We start from the raw sequence: 20,821 nt of genomic DNA, 5'->3' as shown, positions 1-20,821 counted from the left end.
GAGACTTGCTTATGCATCAGCTGCAGCTGCTATCCCTTGATTCTCTGCTGTGACGACTGGGCACATGGACTGACCGGGAGGTGCAGGACATGCTGACGTACCCTTGGTCTGGCTGATGGTGTGAACAGGGCCATGCTGCAGCATCACTCTGCAGCAGTGACAGCATCCAGGCTTTGTGACTCTCTGAAGCCTTTTTCCCCCTCTCCAGTTTCCTGGGTGCTTGCTGTATCTGCTGAAACTCCTTGCATGCAGCTGTCAGAGATTAAAATTAACCTTTTTTCCTTCCCTTTCTGAAATGAAATGAGTGAATATTGGGCATTCATGTGGCACAGGTGTAGAGAGGACACCTGGTGTTTGTAACGCAGAGCATTCACTAAATCGTGCAAAAACTACATCCTAGCATTTTCTTGTTGACACCTAAAAGTGGTGTAAGCCTGTTTCCATGGCTATTTGCTTGTTTTTGTTTTTCCCTCACTTTAGCAGTTATTTTGTTGTCACTAGCAGTGTTTGGAAACCATTTCCTTTACCAGCAACTTCAGCACCGTAATTTTTGTACCTGGAAATTTCAACTTCCTTTTTGCTATCAGTTTCTGTAAATTTTTATCTCAAATCCTGTGTATACTCTGTATTATTCTTTTAATGACTTCCTTTATGACCTGTCCTCACAAAACAAAACCCTGGTTTTAGTAATGGCTGTTTTCAGTTTCCCTATTGAGTAATTTAATAAGACATTACAAAAAAAGATGAAGACAGTAGTGAACACAACTAAGTAAATGTATTTTTTACATCCAGACAAGAGATCTTTATTGCTTTTTGGGCTGTCTTTTCTAAAGAAAATTGCTAGATTAATCTTTTGCTGATTTTATTTGGAAAGTACTTAATGGTTTGTGCTAGCGGGAATGAATTTGAAATAAAACTAGTATATTTTGAAAGCAGTAAAATTGCCTAATGTACATACAGTTAATGTAAATTTACAGAGAAACTCTGCTTAAAATAAAGAAGGTTTTTTCAAATAAGTTTAATGCATGAAACATTTGAGGTGCAATTTTCATTGCAGTGAATGTGATCTGCCTAGAGCTTTCTGCAAAAAAAAAAAAAGTCTGATGTCACTATGAGATGTTTCCAAGTATATACATGCCCTTAATTTCATGCTATAATATCTTTCAAAGAATTTCTTTCAAAGCAAAGAAAAACACTGTTAAAAAGGAGATAACTGTCATAGAATAGATGACAAACATTTCAGGGAAAATAGCCATTGAGGAACAAACAGCTGGAAACAACTGGAAGGTGACAGACTCCCAAATTTGTCATTTGGGATCGAGTCATTGGGGCCTGTAGGTAGGCTGGGGCTTCTGTGACTGAGTCAATGCTTTTTAATCATGCACTAGGAACAAGACTGACATTTACTTCAGAGGCATTTTCATTAATGAATCATCTCTATGGGCAATTGCTGCCAGTAAAAGATCAAAGATAGAATCCAATGATGCGTAAAAATAACACAAAATCCCGAAGAGAGAAAGGGAAGATTATGTCATGTAGTTCTATGAACAGGCAAATGCCACCAGTTTTCTTTCTGCTGGGAGACACAACCTTTCCCAGCCAGCAGTGGCAGAAATGACTGCCTGGGACAGCCACAGGTGTGGGAAGTCAGAGGTTGACATGTAGCAGCATTATGGGTGCAAAATGAGACCTCAAGCAAAGCAGATGGCCAGCTAGACACTGCAGAAGTTTGAAACACAAGCAACTATTAGTCCACTGTGCAGCACCAAAGCAATCAACAGTCATAAGTCTGTCTATCATTTTGTTGTCGTGCTGCCACACCTCACCTTCTAGCCAGCTGTGAAGGTGTAGCACATCCTTGGCATTTGGTTGCCAGCAAGAATTCTACGCTGCCTTACATATCAGTGTAAGTATTAGCCTAACTGTCCTGCAATTTCTGTCACTGAAGAAGAGCGAGGTTCCTCCCAGCTACATATCCAGCTGAGCTTAGGTATGGAAAAAGAATAAAAGGTATGGGCCAGGAGCTGTGCTACACATTGGCCTGGCAATGTTGTGCCTGATGTTTTAGGCCTGAGATAAGGAATGCTTTTGTGAAGCCATGGGAAAGGCATTTGAATGTCTTAAATTTAATCTAGTTTGGAAAAAGCAAGATTAGCAGCAGGGCATGTCTTTAACTAGGAGCATGAAAGCTCAAAACTGACAGACCCTTTTGACTCTCCCAGTTGGGCATACTACTGCCGGCAACTATGTCCAAACACAGCCTCTGATCAGCTCAGAGTTATGCCCATCTGTTGGGATAATAGTGGCATTAACTCACTTTCTGTGTGTTTGGATAACACCCAAATGTGTTGTGCTCCTCCATGCAGGGGACAAACACCAGGCCAAGAGGTGCCTTTTATGGACAGCCAGGATAGCCCGGCATGGGACATCTGTTCTCCAAGAGGTCCTTTGGGTCTAGTGTAGGTCTTTGTTCGTTTTGGCCACCGCATCAGGGAAGGGGGGGAAGTTCACACACGTGTCTGGCTGCCAACAACAGTGATTGTTTTAGGAGCATCTCAGTGTGCCAGAATACATGCTGTAGTAAACTACTGCCTACAGATTTTGCAGTGTGCAAGCTGTGTAGCATATGAACAAAATGAGTCACAGAAAGAGGCATGTGGCTGATAACCAGGAAAGCCTTGTGCTCCTGGTCAACCAGGAGCTTGCAAAGTAATTTGTCCCTGCTAGTATGGAGCAAAATGGAAAATAAATACTTGAGCCCTGTCACTCCAGGGTGAAAAAAGCACAGGTTTTGAGAAAGATGTGTCAGAAGTGTTTCCCTTTGCTTGTGAGAACCATTATTGTGCCAGCAGTGGGATTGCAATTGAGTCACAGAATCCTTACAGTCCAAGTTGAGTGCAGCAAGGCAAGCATGAATAGCATCACCAGGGGTGCCCAACATGCATGTGCGCAGGGGACTACAGAGTAGTAACCTGTAGCAGGAAATGTGAGGTCTTGTGCTGTGTTCTAGGGCAAGCGTCAGGAAGGTTTACTGTAGTAAATGAAGTGATGTTTATCTATAAACTTGTTTGCCTGATAGCAGTCATTTCTTTGCCTATACCCTGGCTCTGCTAGCCAAACTCATGGATGTTGCTGGGCAACTTCATGGCTTCTGTTACAGATCTGCTTAAAGCTGATAAGTGTATTAATCTAAATAAACCAGACTATATATTCGAGTCCTTATTAGAAGACATAGATGGTGTTTTTAAAGTACAGCTACTATTTTTCAATTCTTCAGACTTTCTTGTTTTAAGAAAAAAAAAAATCTGTGGTTTTTATTGCTTTGAGGAAGAAAACAGTGTATTTTCACTGTAGCTATGAGTTTCCTAGGTTTATTTTGTTGTCATAAAAAACAAACAAACAAACAAATCAGAAATGCCTTTGCTCCTGGACATTTGAAAGGTAAGGCCCAGTACGTAGACGAAAACGTAGGCCTAATTTTCAGGCACTTGTTTCTTAAAATCTTGTCTGAATGTTTGGACTGTTTTGTATCACTCACTGGCCTTGCAGTCAGCAAAGCTTAGAAAAGAAAAAAAGAGGATGAATTTTGAGACTGAAGGAACAGCTGCATTGGTTCTGTACTATGGCAAAGCTAAGCAAAATACCAGAGAGCACCAGGTAATTTAATAAGGCAATTGCATATGAGGCTTAAGCTAAACGTACCAGACACATATGAATGATGCTATTGTGTTATGCTGCTGGTTTGCTAAGAAAGCACTATTTCAGAGACTGTGGAATTCTAAGGTTTAATTTTGACAGAAAAAACCCTCAAAACATGAAAGTTACTATGATTTGATTTAGAGGATTTAATACATATTTTTCCAGAGCAAGTCAGCTAATTTTTAAGAGCACACTTCATTCTTCTTTACTTCAGCACCCCCAGTGATATTTTACAAACAGGGCTAACGTCTTGGGTATTCAATGTGAAGGTTTGTCCCAAAAGAAAGTAAAGATAGTAACATCTCTCTTAAACAAATACCTCTTCTGATACTCTGTCTAGAGTAATAACCTCAGAAACTATAGCATTTGCTTAAGTTGTAGAATTTTGTGTCCATAGAACAGAGTGAATTCTGGTTTAAGACCTGTGTTTATTTTTACAAGTCTTGTTATGAAGTGGTATATGCACAGATCACTCTGAAAGGATGGAAATATTCAGCTGAGTTTTATCCAGTTCTAATGTGAAAGAAAAAAGTTTAGGAGAATCCAACAGAAGATCAAAGATAATGGCTTTCATCAGGTAATACAGGCCAACATGTCAAGCCAATTGTAATACTTTTGGTCTAGGTCTTATGTTTTATCTATAGCTAATCCCCTAGACTACTGCAGACTGAAGGGAGCAAACATGCCACCAAAGGCAGGAAATGGCTTTGCAAGTAAAAACTTTCAGATGAGGAGAGCAAAAGAAGTACTGTCATTTTTGGGCTTTGTAAAACAGTCTCCAGCACTTATACACTTGAGTTTTACCACACCACTGTCAGACTTCTATGGCTTAAACATTTTATGCAAAAAGTATAATGAATGTATAGGTTTAGTTCAGATTTTATAGACTTTGTGTAGCCCAGAGTTGGGAGACTGGACTGCTGTTCCTTGAAATGAGCACATCACTCCAGGCTTGAAAAGCAAGACAGTCTAAAACATGTGAATGTACTTCACTAGCCATGTAGCATTTTGGTTTATATTATATGGCATCCTTACTGAAGGAGCACTGGACAGGCTTACGGAAAGGGAATCTACTGAAGGTGACTAAATACACAGAAAACAGCTCTATTTCAATAAATGACCAAGACACACAGTGTTGGGGGCTGGGAGAGTACATGGTAAAAGCCCCACACATGCTTTGCCTGCTCTTTTTTTCCCCACAGGCACCTTCTTCTGACCATTGTCAAAGACAAGATGCTGGCTGTGATCGCTTCTGGCCACCTGCTGTGGCACACTTGCACACTTAAATTAACAGACACTTTGACTTCCTTACTGAGTAATAACAGTGTGGTATAGGGCTACTGAGGTAAGAAAGAAAAAAATGGTGAAGGAGCTTGGTTCTGAAGTAGGTCACCCATGGGCAAAGTTGGATACCTCAAAAAGGGCTTCTCAAAGTCCTGCAAGCTCATTAGGGATTTACTAAAGCTAATGAAGGAAGGGTATCTTGAAGCTCCCTGAAGCTGGTTCACATTTGTTATATTGAGATCCACAGATCTGAGCCTCTTCCTATGGGTGATCACCTTTACCCATGGTTTTAATCAACTGAGAAGTCAGTTTCTTTGTAGAACAAAGTGGGAAAGCATTACTCAACATTTATAGAACAGCCTCAGTCTAAAAGTGGGAGACCTGAGTTAATTTCCTTTTCCAACCAAAGCATTTAAAAAACACACTGATCTTCTTTCAAGCCAGGATAGTGGTCAAACTATCAGCTGATGGGACATTTTTGTTTGGAGAGATCCTTCCTGCTGAAATAATGTCCTTCTGCAGCAAGAATGAAAGATTAACTCGGATGGCAAACCGAGAGCATGATTATTTAGCCTAATGGTTAGGGCTGTTCATCTGGGGCAAGTGAGCTTGGCAAGTGATATAAATATTAGACCATTACTTATAAAATCAGAATCACACTGTCTCTATTTTTTATGTAAAATTTCACTCCATTTTGTGAGAAGTGCAGGTTGGTGGGTATGTGGAAGGTGTGTTTAAGGCTTACCTGGAAGCCTTAAAGGACAGCTGCTTGGGTGTTTGATTTTTCATTGGAGTTGAACAGGAGATAGCGCAGAGCTACCTGAGCTACTCAGAGCAGTTTTTCTCCTCAGATGCACTTGGTGCCTGGGGAAATTTGAGTCAAACAGATAAATGTGTCCAGCATTGGGGAACAGTAGAGGCTACATTTTTAGGTTCAAAATTTCAGCCCTCAGGACATATATTCCTCTCTGTCTGCATTAGGGTATCAACATGGGAAAAGCAAACACCCTGCATTGGTTTTACATGCAGGTCTGTTTCCTTTCATGGTATCAGAGCCACGGATAGGATGAAAAAGGTCTTGTTGTTGTACAGAGCTAGCTTAGATCTAGAAGCAGTGAACTCTAGTTCTAGTGTTCACAGAGTCCTCTCTGCAGAGCCTGTTGACTTGGGCACCACGTCTCCTAAGCACAGCTTCTTTGCATCTGGACCTGTGCTGGCAAGCTTGCCCAGCTCTGCATGTGCAGCCTGTGTTTATCAGCGTGGTAATGGAGGTGATTGCTGCACCACTTTCATTGTGTGGTGTAAGCATAGTCAAAGCCTTGTGTCAGGTTTAGTTATTAGTTTGAATTTCCAAAGGTATTTAGGTGCCTAATGACCACTGAAAACAGCATGTTAAATTATGTATGTTTTACTCTAATAAGTGCTAGTTTTGCTGTACACAGTGAGACAAAAAGCCTGCAGAAAGCATAGCTGACCAGGAAATTAAGGCATGCAGTTAACACTAGGAAAACTGTAGTATTTATTAGAAAAACAAATCTACTACAATGAATGAAACAAATTAAAGGACCAGTCCCATCTTTCTTGAACTGCCTTTAAAAGTTCTTCAGAAGTACTGAGGTAGCTACTCTTGGGTGAGAGAACTACCGTCCTGTATTCCCCAAAGGGCCAGAAAAAGGAAATGTGTCTTGTAAGAAATGCAGATTGTTTTTCTTTCTGCACCATTTACTAGTACAGAATATGTACACTACAGGAAATAGTATCAGAATATAAAGACAACATACTACCATTAATTCTTATTAAAAAGTATGGTCACACTCCTTTTCAGTGCACTTGAGCAAATGGCAAATGAGATAGGTGGGTTCTGCAAAATATATGACAGCTGGATTACTCATTGCAAGGAGATTGTGGTGTGCATTTACAAATAATTGATTTATTAGTTCAATTTCATGAGAAGCAAATTTTTTATGAACTATCTATTCTCTGTTCTACTGAAGATATCAAGGTCAAGGGAAAGAACATACCATACCCTTTCTTTGAACAATACATCACAATATAAAGCTAAACAGATTTCTGTGGAACTTACTACAGAAACAGGTGCAAGATTCTGCAGGATACAAATTAAATTTTCGTAACCACAAAAATCTCTTCTTAATGCTGCCTTTGGGAGAGCACATAGGAAATAACGTGTTCTTCTGAAACAGGCCTTCAGCTTTCAGGCCACAGATGTCATAAGCATGTTGTGCCACCCCATACACAATAACATCTTACAATGGCATCATGACCTGTAGCATGAAGGACTCTGCTCTTTCTCTGACTGAAGCATCCAGCCAGAAGATTTGGCTAATGACCAAAACATAATTGTTTCAGACTTTTTCTCAGGAAAAACTGCTGCTTTAAACAGCTGAGCATGTCTTCCAGGATACAAAATATGGGACTGGCCTTGGCAAGCTGCTTGAACAAAGAAAGGTGGTTTTCATTCCTTTGCAATGATCTGTTATTTATTTATTCTGCCTTTTCTATTGTTCCACCTCTTTCCACACAGATACTGTAAATGTAAGTTGGCTATTTGCCATTGGTAATCTGTGAAAATGTTGTTTATTGTTCCAAAATTGTTCTTCTATTTTCTTTGCTTTTGCACATAATTTTCTGAGTTCCTTTTCATTCTTTAAACATATATGGATACTTTTTGTGTGCATGAAGAGAACCATTGTTTAGGTTAAAAAGGAAAGGTGAAGATATATAACATTTCTCCATAATTTTCTAATAGTGCTCCTCAGTCTTGCACAGCTATACATCTAAGAGATAAAGACTGTGGTACCTTGACGGGTGAATCTTGAAGACCTTACCCTTCACGAGGAACTCGCTGAAGCAGAAATGCAATGATATTCTGTTAGTAGCCTAAATCCCTGCTGTCAGTCTATGACTGCACCCAGTACTGGCACACAGAGTGGTGATGCCCACTGACTGTCTTGCCAGTCTTTTGTCCCCTCAGTGCCAGCCCAGCACAGTGAATAGTGAGATCATAGCTGGTTTAGGTTATGTGGCAGAAAACAAAGCACTGAAAATAAATGCCCAGTGACCTCATACAATGAAATACCCTGTTTCTGCATGCAGGGCATATGCAGCATACTCAGAGAGTCTTCTTAGCCATCTTTCCATACTGGTCTATGTAGGCTGAAAAGCTGCTCCAGCTGGTCCCAGTTGTGTGTGTGCTGGCAGGGTAGTGGGGTCCCCCACTGTTCCTTCTCACTCCGCCTTTGAGGAATATCCTTTTTCCTGCTCTTCACTGTCTCCGTGCATTCTCTTTGCATTGCTCAGGCTACTGGTAAAAATGTTTGCCTGTGTAAGCTTTGCTTTCTTTCTATTCTTCAGGCTCTGCTTGTCTGAGCTCTGGAGGGCATGTTTAGCCCAGGTAAGTCTTGACTTTCCCACTGCATTTTGAGACACAGAAGAAATTGTGCAGACACTGGTGTCAGTTGTTAGACAAGCTAGAGTGGCTCTATTTCTCCATTTGTGATGGTATGCTCAAGTGGAGAAAGAGGACAACTTCTTCTTCCTTGTGGTTTCCACCACCACTCTTGCTCCAAACAGACATGGATTTGCTGGGAATCAGCAAAGCTGCTTCCTGAGGCCCTGAATTTGTAGCTCACATCCATGACAGGAAAAGGAAGTGTCTTCATAAGGAGTGCCTGGCTGGAAATGCTTAAGGTCTTCCTGTTCAGCATCTCATATCACCCTCCTGAGTCATTCACGTAGCAGTGGCCTACAGTGGATGAACAGGAGCTTCTGCAGAAGGAAAGGCATGAGTCTCAGAGGTGGCGGGAGCCAGGATGACACAGGCCAAAACAACATTTCTGGGCGCCTGGAGGGGGCAGCTAGGGCTGGGCTGTGGGCAGATAGGATTGAAGAAGGGGGCAGCTCGTAAAAGAGCACAGAGAGAAGCCCATTCCAGTCCCTTCACATCCTACTGATCTTTTCCAGTTCCTTACTCTATGTGAAACTCCTCACTTCTTAAAGCCCCCAAACATGCACTGACTACTAGGTCCCCATCTTCAACCCCTGAAACATTACTGACTCCTTCCACACACTGGTCTGCAAAACCCCATGAAACTAATTTCCTTCATTCCAGAACCAGCAGCTCTGCTACTCTGGCAAATCTAGATTTTGCTACTGTAAAGAAAATTTACTTTGCCCTTGGCCTTTGGGTAGAAAATTTGCTATTGCCTACCCTATTGGGAGGTGTGGGTAGTTCTTGGTGGAGGTTCCTAGCATGCATACATGTCATCCTCTACTCACAGTCCTTGGAACATTTTTGTGCTTTCAGTTTTGCAATCCAGACATGCAACATACTTAGGGTCCCATAGTGGGTTTGGGTCCTCCACCAGCTTGTCTTACTCATGTCGCTGACACCAAATCAATGATTGTACAAGTCTCAGTAGATGCAGGATTAGTCCTGGTACTTCCCAGGTTAAATACAACAACCTAGACACCCTTATTCCTTTGTTCTGAATTGTTGATGCTGCTTCACTGTCTTCTGCTTGATGCTGATACAATGGTATTTCTGTCGTACTACTGTCAGATCTGAGACACAGTGGAGTTAAGCTGTATGACACAGCTTAATGAAGTTTAATTAAACTTGGAATAAGTAACACTGAAAGACAAAATTCTTTTGTTTCTGTTGTGGTGGTAAGGACTTTTATGCCAACCAACACCCGATCTCAAACTTCAAAGGAATATTTGGAACAATTCCTGCACCCTAAAAATGGAGAACACACTCAGCTGTCTTTTATTCCCACGTTTCTTCCCTCTCCCACCAATGCTTGTCATTCAACTTGAATGTGTTTTGGTTTTGAATTTGATCCTAGCTTGGATTGTAATAGCAACTCTTCTGCTAGGCAAATTATTTAATTGATCATATTACTTTCAGTCAATATAAGACGCACTATTACTTTCCTCATATTCAGTTAGCAACTTTAGCAAAACATTAGTAGCGTGACAACTATATTAATTACTAATCTGCTAACTAAACATTATGGTTTAAAGGCAAATGCTTGCACAACAGGGTTGAAATGAAGCAGCTACTTTTTCACCCACTAGTTTTTACATTGTTGAAAAGGCTGGTGTCAGGGTTTGTTTTGGAAAGCAAAGTGAGAGACTGGATAGGAAAAGCTTGCTCATCTCTATCCCTTTGCCTACCTGGTCAGGCTTGAAAAAATGTGTGCAGAATTGTACATGTTTAATACTACCCCTGCCTCTGCAGGGATTGCTCATGGGCTTAGTGGTATGGCTTTACCAAATGGGGTTTACAGACCTAATTCCTTACAGATTCAGACTCCCATCACATTTGCAGTAGACACTGAATTTTAGCAGATCTTCCTGCAGGAGCATGGAGAACAGCAGGCTTTGAGAAAGAAACTGGAGAGAGGAAATTAGGGGGATTGTTGTCTCATGTTAATGACTCAAGATGCTTCCTATTCATCTGGCTGGAAAGACATCATTTTGTCGGCTAAATAACTTTAAAACAGGAAGCTACTCCAAATTACCTTCTGCTTATTTCTAGCCTTGCCTGCTGTACAATGTGATGGGGATAAGAAATAAAGTTTTAGTTTGACCTGGTTAGGCCTCAGTTCAGCAGTGGATTAGTCTTCATGAATATTTTATTGGCTTGTAAATCTGAGTGCTGTGCACTAGTCCTTATAAGATATATATAGAGTGTTGTACTGTGCTTCTTAATATCTCCCATGATCCCAGCACGGATAGATGCTATAACCACCATTGGGAAGACTTCAGTACAAAGGACATCTCCATTTCAGACACATTTAGTTGTTAGCCAATAAACTTCCCAGGCTTTAGCGTAAAAAAAATCTGTAGTAGTATAATTTTGTCAACACTGCTTTTAAGAAAAAAAGATCCTTCTGCTTCTTGCATGGCACAACATGTCTCTAGAGAAACCTTGCTCCAGAAGGAAATTAATTTTCAACAGATAAGCACTCCCAGAAGTATTTATTAGCTATCAAGTCAGATAAACCTACATGTAAAGGACACAGAAATCCCACTTCCCACCCTGCCCCTCTGGTTTGTTTATGGGTTCCCAGGCATATTCATTATACTTCATTTGGCTTTGCCCCAGAGACTCCTAAACAACAGGGGCAGAGGCTGCTCAGTTCAATCACCATGGCTTGTATTTTGTTCCCCTGAGAGCATCTATAATTAATGTGATGCTTTTTCTCAAGCAAACATGTTGACTTTTCCAGATCCATCTCACAGTCATTTATGAGTGGCACAGCCTCATGCGTACCACAGACGGAAACACTGTTGGCTTTATGTAAATAAACTCTTGTAGTTGTGAGAAGTTACATGTAGAACTTGAGTGATTAAATATAAAAAGACACTGGCAAGGTGGTGAGCTGCTAAATGTAACCTAGTTCAGCTTTTATCTGTGTGCAAAGCCAAATCCCTGTGGAGTGTTTTTTGTGAATGCTGTAGTTACAGGAGCTGGAGAAATTTCTGAGAGAGTAGTTTAGAACTATTTTTGAGATTTTTACATTAGCTTTTATTCAAGTTTTCATCAAAATGTTTTAGGCACATACTTCTATTTTCCTCTTTCCCCATGCAAATTACATCCTGGAGTTGGAAAAGCATTTCACTGATCATCAGTATTGATATACGCTTGCAAAACCTCTTTGTAATGAAATGCCATATCTTCAGGAAAAATATAGTTGAATAAAATGTATGAGTAACTGAGGAATGGAGAAAGAAGGGAGAAGGTAGGTTTTCCAAAGAGACTGTGGGAAGCCAGTTTAGAGAAATCTGTGACAGAATTCCCTAACATGGATGACTTTTAAGAGCTCTGAGAAAGCTTCTGTTTAGTACTGCTTTCTGTAAAGCTCTTGCCAATACATCAGCTCTTTTTGAGGACAAGGTTTCAAAAAGTGTCTCTAAAATTATATCCTATGCATTGCTATGTGGCTGATGCCTAACCTGGTTTGTAAATAGTAGCTGTATGCACAACATTGACAGGAATACCTACATTTGTGTGACCTGTGCCTGGAAAGCCAAATGCTCTAATACCCCTATGCTTGTATTTATGAACGTGGAGGGCTTTTCAAGTGTTGAGGAAAATTTGCAGATTTGCCCTTAAGGACTTCTCCCACTCTATTCCAAAAAAGATCAGAAAATTGGACTGGAAAAAGCTTCAGTCCAGCTGTTCAGCAAAAACTATGTGGACTGTGTTGTGTGAATGGCACAACACTGGAAGGCCTTGTGAGGCTAAGAGGGCAAATCCAAAAATACAGGTAGCACCATCCTCTACAGGTGACAGCTGACAGCTCCACAAGGAGCTCATATGCCACAAGGTTCTCTTTCCAAAAAATGTCCAACGTCTTGGCTGTGTCCTGATTGTGGATTTTCAGAATCCCATCCTCAGGTTTTGGACAACTTTACATATGTGGCAAAGGAGAAGGCAATTTTTTTTTCCCCCAGATTTTTTTCTCCTGAGTACAGGGGAGCTTACAGACCATGGCGTCTTGAAGAATGAAGCAGCTCTGGTAAAATGCCTGTCCTGGTAAAATAAAAGCAGTATGGCAAGAGCCACACAGCGGTGAAGAGCAGAGGCATGCAGAGCTTCCCGTGCACCACTGTCCCTGTCCTCCTGAGATCCTGTCCCCCTGAGACCCTGTCCCATGCCCTGCCACTGAGGCACCCTCCTGCCTGGGTCCATGGCCAGCAGGCACAGTGACCCTTCCCTCCACTGGGAAACTGCTCTCCTGGCTTTGCTGCCTAGCTTCTCTGCTTCCTGGGAAGAGGGAAAGCTCTGGAGCCTCACAAGCTTCTGGAGAGACGTTGTTAATGCTGTTCAGGGAGGCGACATGGGGGCTGAGGCTGGAAGTGGGCAGAGGCATTGTGCCATTGGAACTGGGATGGCTGTAATGGGCAAGACAAGCACATGCTCTGTGGTGTCATACACCAGTGGTAAGAAGGTGTTATTTAATGATGCTGCCATTGAGTCAATACAACTGCCATTGGATGATGGACTGTACATTTTCTCTTACTTCTTAGCTATTATTTCCTCACTATGAGTATTTTCTTCTTAGGTTTCTGCTCTATTCATACAAATGAGTCCTCACATATGAATGCCACACAACACAGTAAAGGGTATGGAGTGGTCATGTGTATCATACCCTGAGAGCACAGTAGCCCAACACAGTCCAGGGGCTGGCTCCACCCATCCAGCACCCTCCTGTTCATCATTGGAGACAGAATAGCTATGCAGGCAGTGACCACTCCCAAACCAGCAAACACTTCTTCTCATGACCCATCAGGAAATCCCAAAGAGACCCAGTACACAGCTGGTGTATCTGTCCCACCCTACTGTCAAACAGCACACCAGTATTTCTTCTGTCAAAAACTATCTCTGTAAAAACTTTGACAGAAGGATGATGTTTGCCACTATGTAAGAAGGAAGATAGAAATGCTCTGGATCAGACAGTCCCCAGCCCTGCTGGCGGTGCTACGTTGTTCCAGAAACAAATTGGTCTGATGGTTCATAACATGGTCCCTCTTCAAGTGTATTCCTTCTGATGCATTTGCAAAGAACAATTCAGAGAACTCCAGCTTCCATTTCACTAACGTGTAAAGACAATCTTTTCTAGGTTCGGGTGGTAACAGAGACTTCTAATTTTCCTCATTATCCCATTTCACTCCCTCTGAGCGTGGGTGACTCAGATATGTATTGTACCCCAGGTAAGGAACTGTAAGCCGGCATGACCTTCCTTATTTCTGGTGGAAAAGCTACGTCCAGTGCATCCTGGTGCCACCTTCAGTTTGTCTGTGACTGTGTTATGCCCGTGACTCACAGCAATCCTCTCCTAACTTGGAAGTTATCAAACGTGACACCCATCTACAAGAAGGGCTGGAAGGAGGACCCAGGGAACTACAGTCTTGTCAGTCTGTCTCAGTACAGGGGAAGGTTACGGTGCAGATCACCTTGAGTGACATCATGTGGCAAGTACAGGACAAGCTGGTGATCAGGCCCAGTCAGCACGGGTTTGTGAAAGGCAGGTCCTGCTTGACTAACCTGATGTCCTTCTATGACAAGGTGACCCGTGTAATGGATGAGGGAAAGGCTGTGGATGTTGTCTACCTAGGCTTTAGTAAAGTCTTTGACACCACTTCCCTCAGCACTCTCCTGGAGAAACTGGCTGCTTATGGCTTGGATGGGTGTACTCTTCACTGGGTAAAAAACTGGCTGCATGGCTGGGCCCAAGGAGTTGTGGTGAATGGAGTTAAATCCATTTGGTGGCTGGTCACAAGTGGTGTTCCCCAGGGCTCAGTACTGGGGCTAGTTCTGTTTAATATCGTTATCAATGATCTGGATGAGGGCATTCAGTGCACCTTCGGTAAATTTGCAGATGTCACCAAACTGGGCAGGAGTGTGGATCTGCTCGAGGGTAGGAAGGCTCTGCACAGGGATGTGGACAGGCTGGATCGATGGGCCAAGGCCAGTTCTATGACACTCAACAAGCACTTGGGTCACAACAACCCCATGCAACACTACAGGCCTGGGGAGGAGTGGCTGGAGAGCTGCCTGGCGGAGAATGACCTGGGGATGCTGGTTGACAGCCAGATGAACATGAGCCGGCAGTGTGCCCAGGTGGCCAAGAAGGCCAACAGCATCCTGCCTTGTGTCAGGAATAGTGTGGCCAGCAGAGGCAGGGAAGTGATCGTGTCCCTGTACTCGGCACTGGTGAGGCCGCACCTCCTATACTGTGTTCAGTTTTGGGCCCCTCACTAAAAGAGGGACATTAAGGTGCTGGAGCGTGTCCAGAGAAGGGCAACAAAGCTGGTGAAGGGTCTGGAGAACAAGTCTTGTGAGGAACAGCTGAGGGAGCTGGGGTTGTTTAGCCTGGAGAAAAAGAGGCTGAGGGGAGGCCTTATTGCTCTCTATACCTACCTTTCAGGAGGCTGTAGTGAGGTGGGTGTTGGTCTCGTCTCCCAAGTAACTAGCAACAGGATGAGAGGAAACGGCCTCAAGTTGTGCCAGGGGAAGTTCAGATTGGATATTAGGAAAAATTTCTTTACTGAAAGAGCGGTCAGGTATTGGAACAGGCTGCCCAGAGAGGTGGTGGAGTCAACATCCCTGGAGGTATTTAAAAGATGTGTAGAGGTGAGATTTATGGACATGGTTTAATGCTGGCCTTGGCAGTGCTAGGTTAACAGTTGGACCTGATGATCTTAAAGGTCTTTCCAACATAAATGATTGTATGATTCTACGATTCCCATGGCTAAGATGTAATCACATCCTTCTCTTTCTGAATCACTTCTATCAAAAGGTCTGTACCTTCTAGCAGAATGCTGTCATTAATTCCCTCTGCATGACTTCCCATTTTCAACTATTGAATTTTATCCTGCTTTTATAATTTTTGCTTCTCAGAGTTCTTTCTGTATGACATTCTGGTTGTTACTTGCCTTGGCAATACCTTCTGGCTCTGTCATCATCACAGCATACCTCATTGCATCAGTCTGTGTCATCATCAGGTCTCCTCCACACAGTTCTAATTTTTGTAAATGATCATTACTGAAAGTTTCAAACAAGAGTGGTGCCAAGATCCTTAAGGAATTCCAGCATTGTCATTCTCCTTCAAACCTTCCTCACTGCCATGTCTTCTAAAACCAGCTGCTTTTGCAACTTCGTAGTAACTTTGTTAATTTTCATCATCTCCAGCTTCAATGCTTTCTTGCAACATATTTTTTATTTATAAAATCTAATAATTTATCAAAATATGCATCAGATTTGTCATAATTTGTCATTGCTAAACGTTTATTACTTGTACAAAGCTGCCCTGTAAAGGAATGGTACCTTACCTTGGAGATCTGGCCAAGTCACACCAAAAGTGCATATAAACATGTGTTTTCTTCTGCTTCTTCCATACTGCTGTATTACAGGCGGACACAAAATGACTTGGTGGAAATAATACGCGTCAGTCTGGAAAATCCTCTCAGAACAGAATAAAAGGGTTTTCATTAACATGACAGAAATTTTCCATTAATATTTGATCACATTAAAGGCTTGTTTTGGCTGTGTTTACCTTCCTTTCATGTGATATCATTGCAAATATTCTAACCAACAAGTTTGGGGGCAGCAGTAATACCAGGACGGATGCATTCTAAACAAACTTGAGAATATTCACATGCAACAAGTTTTGTATGTTTAGTCGTGTATTCTTGCCATTAGTTTGAATCCAGTCTTATTTTAGCAACGTGCCTGTGTGTAACATCCAAAATAATCTCTTTAGAGATATGTTCACTGGACTATGAAAACAGTATCATGGCTTTTGTCCACTGAAAATTAAGAACTTTTGCATTAGGCATATAGATTTTACAACAGGGAAGCCACTCTGCATGTGGCAGGTGCTGCTTGCCAAGAATCATTTATGTAGCATCATGGCTCTGCTCCAGGAGAGTTCTGGAAAAAGAATTCATATAAAAAATCAGAAACTGAATAACTACAGCCTTAGGAAAAAATATGTTAATTATAATAAATTCTTATGTCCACTGTAATTCTAAGTTAGGATTGATATGTTCAGTCGAGGAAAATTGTCTGGGGGAGAGTTCAGAATCTGTCTATGTCTGCAGAAGCCAACATTATTTCTCCCTTCCTGACAAAATGATTCCAAAATATGCAAAGGAATAAGTCCCCTGTTGCAATTTGTGCTGCTCGGTTTCTCAGAGGATATCTCTGATAAAGTCCTTCATAGGAATACCACAGCATAGTCTGCAACTATGAAGTCTGTTATCAGAATGGTTTTGGTACAAGTATTGATATTTCTGGAAGTATTTTTTAGGAACTTGAATTATGGAGCTCACAGCATATTACCAGAAATGCAGTGTTTTGGGCCAGCAGTCAGAACAGAAATCTTGGGATGTTGTTTTGTGTAAATGATACGTGATTCATCTCTTCTGTGGATGCCAGTTCCATTTCTTCAGACTAATCAGAAACCTAGTATAGATACTTATATAGATTTTATTAAGACAATTGCAACAGTTCTATGCTTATATTTAAACTACATTAACTGTTTTCTGGTGCATCAAATTACTGATAACTGCATTTATACTAGTAGGTTCTACAAGTTGCCTGCTAAAATGGAAAACAAAAATGCATCTTCAAAAGATCTTCATTAACTTGGTAAGTATTTGCTAAATTAAAACAGATACAGGGCTTGAGATTCTTTTGTCATAATTCTGAAAATCTTTGTCCTTGCTTGGTGGGGCATGTAAAGGGCTGAGGGGGAGGAAACATGTCTCCATAAAGGAGAATTAAGCTGGATTACCTCTTTTGATGGTTTGCTGTTTACCTGTTCAGATGGATGGATTGATATTTTTACCAGTATTAAGCATAAACCTGTTAAGAAAGCAATAAAGCACAGTATACCTTTATGGCAGGTTTCCACTCTATTATACAGCAAATTAATGCCTGTGGCATAGTCTAAGCCCAATGTTGGCCACTGTTCGGAGTCTAGGTGCTATTCTAATGGCATGATCCCTTTGGAGTCATGGAGAGATGCCCAGTGGACACCCAAACTCTCTTGCTCAAACACTGGGAAGTATTCCTGTGTTCGTTTCTGTGTGGTTTCTTGCCTTCCACATCCTGATGCCCACTGGGAGGTGCAGGAGTCTGCGCTGGCTGGACAGGCACTCTGCCCCTCTGCAGAGGGAACAGAACGGGGTGGTTTTGTGGTCACAGGGCGTACACCCAAGTGCATGCCGATAACTCCGTGTTATTGTGAAGTGCACACAACCACAGACATGCAGATGTTAAAAGCAGATAAACTCTTATCTCTATTACAGATAATTTTAGCAATACTTCAAAAAGCAGAAGAGAGCTACAAAACTAAAGTAACTGAAAACCAGAAAAACTGACTGAAAACAAGTGTGTACCTTCCTAATTCCACTTTGGAAATGCCGCCATCACACATTGCTTACCAAAATGTTCACTTGCCTGGAAATCACATCTCACAGGGCTAGTTTTGTGCTTCCAGTATTTCTCCACAATCCCACAGGACTGGAGGAGGTATGTGTGATCTTGTAATTGTTTTGTTCCTAAGCGTATGTCACGCATGTGGTGTTCCATACACTTCCAACTTTGTCACGGGGCTGCTAAGTGTGTTAGGGTGCCTGTGGTCACTGCTGCACCTGGCAGCACCAGGATCCCTATAAACAGCGCAGATGCCGCCCAAGTGTGGGAATCCCTTCCCCAGCTACCACTGCCTCCAGATCCAGTGCTGGGAAATGTGTTCTGGCGATTTTGTTAATATTGAAACATTCCCGTTGTGAGACCTGTTTCAGGAATGGGTGTGTTTAAAGCTAACCTGTCCTCACCACCAAACCTGCCGTATGCATCAGGGACTAAATTCAGTCTTCATGCCACTGTGCCCGCAGTGCCTTTCTTTGGTGGCAGAGGCTCTCCCTGCTCCCCAGGGCACCGATGCTTGCTGTGCTTGGCGGAGGCAGGTCCTCCACATCCAGCGGACAATTTTCTCTCCCCCCCCTCCCTGTTGTCTCTCTCTGGTGCTGTTCTCCCTGCCATAGGGCTGAGTTGCTCCAGATGGGTGAAGCTTTTGCAATTCAGCTATTTGGGGATTTCCCTCCAGGGACGCTTTCTCCTCCTGGATGTCAGCTCTCCTCCTGACTCAGCCTTGTCATAATGCATGCCTTTCCGAACTTCTCGGGGAAAATCAACCGGCCGGCGCCCCGCGGCTCAGCGGGCACCCGACGCCGACCTTCACCCCGCGCAGCTTCCCCTCCTCGCCCTCGCCGGCCCCGCTCCTCCTCCCTGCCCTCCTCGCCTCGCCTCGCCCCATCTCGAATTCGCCGAAGGCTGCCGGCGGGCGGCCGCCTGCCCCGGCCGGGACGAGCTCTTCGGAGAAGCCAGGAGGCCTCTGCGCAGAAACCCCGGCCCCCCCGCAGCCTCCCGCCCCGCAGGCTCACCTTCCAGTAAAGGCAGCGCGGGAAACCCCGCCGCGCCGCGGGGCCGGCGGCTTCCCGCCAGCGGCGCCCCGCCGCCGCGCTGCCCGGGGGTCCCGCCGCCGCCCGCCCCCGGGGCGCTGCCGGGGTGGGGGGGCGGATCCCGCCGGCGGGAGCCCTCCTGCGGTTAGGAGAGGGTGGTCCCGCAGCAGGAGGGCTCCTCTCGTACCCTGCCCCCGCCCCCCCGCAACGGAAGGTCTTAAATTATGCTATAGCACCTTCGATCTTGGATATTTAATTTTCATTCTTCGCTTGAGCTTATTTTGGAGACGTCTTCTGGTATCGCCGTGTGATTATCCTAACAATTCTGGTTACAACGTTCCGTTCCACGCTATTCTTCCTGCCCTAGAAGTCCTTAGAAGTCCTAAGCAAAATGCATTTCCTTTGTGCTGCTAGTAGTGACTGCACGTTCTTACACATTGTTTGCACCACTTTACACCACTGCAGGGCCCTTCATTTTGATGGGTTATTGCTGTTTTAAACCAATTTAAGGTACAGAAGAACTGGGCTGCTTTCTCTTCCCCCACCAGATCTCCAGATAATTGCCAGTACTAGTACAATATCCTCTTGTTCTGATGTAAGTTACTGGTATAATAATCGATTTTAAAGAACATTTTAAATGACAGTGTAGCTCTGTTCCTCCAGATGGCCTGCAAAGATAAATTACTATGTTCTTGCACAACTATTGAAAACGTACTCTTCAGTCAAACTAAAGGCAATTGGAATAAGCCACAGATAAAATCTAGGCACTTTTAGTTACTCTGATACCCAGCCTGCCTCAGCCATCCACCTCCCATTTTCCTGAGACCAGTTTTTCCCTGGGAGCTGACAATGATGGCACGTGAGAGCACTACTGAAACTTGGAGCTCTTTAAGGAATTGCTTGTTCCATAACAACGTAACACCATAGATGTATATGAATTATCAAAGCTAATTTCCCACCCTTTCTTTCTTGTGTCTTGCTATGCATGCCTGGTTTACAGCTTACAGACTGTTCAGGGAAGAAATATGTCATTGCAATTACATGTAATGAATATTACAGACGTTCGCCACTTGCCTAATTTGTGTCAAGATTCAAGTATTCTTCATCGTATGTTTGAGGCTTATCTGCACATTTCAGGAGGATAGAGTCTTAATGTAGTTTATAATTTATTCACTAGATTTATTTTTATTTGATTGTACTGAGTGATTTAGGTTTGCCTTTAAAAGCATATCTTGTCAATGCTAGCTGCATTATATAGACTTAATCTATGCACAGATGAACTGAGCTGGTAGCGTCCATATGATAATCATGTACTGCTCTGTAGAGTTAAGTATTCATTCCTGCACTAGTCCCCCAGTCAATATTTAAAGGACCATTAACTCAAGCATTAGGATTGAAAGCCCGTTTGCATAGCAAACTTGACCCAGGGTTGTACTAGGTTAGGCAACATTTGTCCTACATAACAAAGCAAAGTAACACACATCCTGGAACAGGGCTTGTACAAAACAGTATAGAAGAAAGAGAAGCTCATCAGATGAGCCTGGAGTCATTCTGCATGTGTGTGGACAGCTAGCCTTGGTGCAAAGTTCATTGCAAAGAACTCAGCTTGCAGTTCTTTCCCCCAGTAATAAGCGGAGACTACCATAGCAAAAAAAAAAAAACCTAACCCAGCGGTATCACATCAAGTCAAATAACTGCCTTTTGAAAACCTTAGGTCCTATCAGCTCCAGCACGAGGGAGGGGGAAGCCTTCCTTTGTTTGTTCACTTCATAATGCACAGCATTTGAAATAATTCAATAAAAAAGAGAGAAATAAAGAATACATATTTTTAAAC

General features: G+C 42.8%; 1 long non-coding RNA gene across 3 annotated transcripts; it reads right to left on the bottom strand.

Annotated features, from left to right (window-relative positions):
* Window positions 1-6,478: 6,478 nt before the first annotated feature.
* LOC142050248 (uncharacterized) lies at window positions 6,479-19,132 on the bottom strand. Of its 3 annotated transcripts, none has more exons than XR_012657960.1 (4): window positions 18,970-19,132; window positions 17,414-17,686; window positions 15,847-16,447; window positions 6,479-8,769 (listed from the first exon to the last, which is right to left on the bottom strand). It is a non-coding gene; the product is annotated as an uncharacterized LOC142050248 (long non-coding RNA). The 3 variants fall into 3 exon arrangements; XR_012657962.1 differs by lacking the exon at window positions 17,414-17,686 and adding an exon at window positions 17,313-17,383; XR_012657961.1 differs by lacking the exon at window positions 17,414-17,686 and having other exon boundaries at window positions 18,970-19,130.
* Between the last annotated feature and the right edge of the window lie 1,689 nt (window positions 19,133-20,821).

This window comes from Phalacrocorax aristotelis, chromosome Z (genome assembly GCF_949628215.1).
Source record: "Phalacrocorax aristotelis chromosome Z, bGulAri2.1, whole genome shotgun sequence".
Classification (NCBI taxonomy): domain Eukaryota; kingdom Metazoa; phylum Chordata; class Aves; order Suliformes; family Phalacrocoracidae; genus Phalacrocorax; species Phalacrocorax aristotelis.
The sequence above is the reverse complement of the archived record's forward strand: the minus strand, read 5'-3'. Positions and strand labels throughout refer to the sequence as shown.